Genomic DNA, 2220 nt, shown 5'->3' with positions numbered 1-2220 from the left:
CCCCAGAGCCTTCTGCCGTGAGGTTCCCCGAGAGTCCGGCAGGGGGCGTGTTTCTGCCTCCGCGGTGTGGTGGGCGGGGAGGTGGGTGCGTGAGGACCGACACTGTGGGGAGAGTGGAGGTGCAGCTTCCCGCTGGGCCTGGCCAGCTGGGCTGTCTCCCGGAGAACTTTCTCGTTTCTCCTCAAACCTGTGCCGCACGCCGGGCTCCAGGCATCCTGAGGGGCCTCGCTTCGCTTTTCCAGCATGGACGCAAGTAGCCCGGGTCTGTTCCCACGTGGGACGGCAGTGTCCTTCTTGAGGCTAGTGGAGGGCGCAGCTGACCGCCCACACATATGTGGGGGCCGCCGGATGGGGGCCCCAAGGCGGAGGAAGAAGGGGTCCCTCACTCCAGCCCAACTCTGCGCTTCCTGTGTGTGTGGAGCAGGGCTGAGTCTTGAGGTTCATTTGAGTGGGACCAGACCCCTGGGGGGAGTTTGAGCTTTTAATGCTTTGGACTGCCTTGGCCGACCCCTCAGCCCCGTGAGCTGGTCTTCCACGTCCTCAGGTGTGTTTTATCTTCTCCAGCTGCAGCTCTGCATGGTGGGCGGGAAGCCTGCGGGCGGACGCCAGGACCTTGCCCTCCAGGTCTCCCTCCTCAGCCAGACCCCCATGGAGATTGTTCAGGCAAAACCCGGACTGCTTTTCCTGAATCTGTCTATGAAGGGCACCCCCACAGCTCCCAGGAATTGGACAGGCGGGTGCGGCCTAGGCTGAGGAGAGGTAAAAAGCCAACGTGGTTCATGGTTCATGTCCATGAAGGCTTCAGGAGGAGGGGGCCGCCGAGCCCTTTGGAGTTTGGCCTGTGAGGTCTGTGGGGTGCAGTTCTGGTTGTAGGATACATCTGGACGGATCCCCATGCAGACACTGCTGGGACTTGCTTTCCTTACTCCCCCACCCTCATGCCCCCCCCCCCTTCTTCAGTCACAGGAACTCCAACCCTTTGTTTTATTCCTTCTGTGTGTCTTGGGGGGGAGCAGTTGGGGAGGTTATTGCTGCCCAGACAGGAAGACTTCATGACTTTTCTTGTTCTTCCTGATTTGTCTTATTTTTTAGTTTTTATTTTTTTTGCCAGAGATACTCGATCACAGATGCTTGGTGTAGGTGCCTAAACTCATCCCTTTGTGTGGAGGCATTAGGGGCACTTGAAGTCTAGGGGAATGGTGGGTCGCTGTCTCTGGACTTTGTTGCTCTGTACAAGTTGATGAATGGCATTGGAGAAGATTTTTGTAACATTCACTAAAGGAAGATTTGTGCCCTCTGAAATTGACCCTGAATAACAACTCTGCGAATAGGACTCTATTTAGTGCTAAGTGTTAAGTTCTTAGACTTGTCCCTGATCCTAGCTACCGGTCCAGATCAAGGAAGTCCTGGGTCTCAGGGAACCCAGGGACTCAGAATTAGCACCCAGCTAATGTGCTGTGCGACCAGGAGGTCAGCCCTACCTCTCTGAGCTTGTTAGATTCGAGAATGTGAGAATGTAATAATTACCCAAATCCTTCTATCTCTGACACTTAAGTAATCTGCTTTCTTCCCCTGAACTGTCCGTTACCTTTTTGTTTGCATTATGAATTTGCATAGCAAGACCCAATTTAACCTGCTATCTAATGTTTCTTACATTGTCTACCAGTAGAGGGCTAACAGGAGGCGCATGTCTTTCTGTGAGGGGCATGGGGAATTGACTTGCTTTTTATTAGGCTATTAAAAACATTTGCAAAGACTTATTTACGTCTCTGAAGGCTCCTGCAGTGCTGGGAGCTATGCAGATCAAAGGTCTCTTGAATATCAATAGAGACCTACTTTTGATTTGCTTCAAAAAAAATCGCTCAGTGGCTTAACCTTTGGCCACTTTCAGCATCTGCTACTTTGTCCTCCCCAGAAAAATGCCAAGATACTTGGAACATATGAGATCAGGGGCCAGTGGAGGAGAAGAAGACACACAGATGAGTAGGCTTTCTTCAAGCCGTGGACTGTGACAGCTCGCTGATACCTGGGAGTCATCTGCCCATCTCCCCAGTTTATATTTGAGGAAGGGGGTGACATGCTCAAGGCCATGGGACAACACCCTGGAATACACCCAGAATGTTCTCTCTTCATTCCCTTCTTTCTTTCTTCCCTCCCTCTCTTTTCCCTTTATCCCCCCTTTCCTATCTAGGTATTTATCATGAAAATTTCAAACATATA

Source organism: Condylura cristata, unplaced genomic scaffold (genome assembly GCF_000260355.1).
Source record: "Condylura cristata isolate star-nosed mole 26May11 unplaced genomic scaffold, ConCri1.0 scaffold00020, whole genome shotgun sequence".
NCBI classification, from domain to species: Eukaryota; Metazoa; Chordata; class Mammalia; order Eulipotyphla; family Talpidae; genus Condylura; species Condylura cristata.
Note: the sequence above shows the minus strand (reverse complement) of the source record.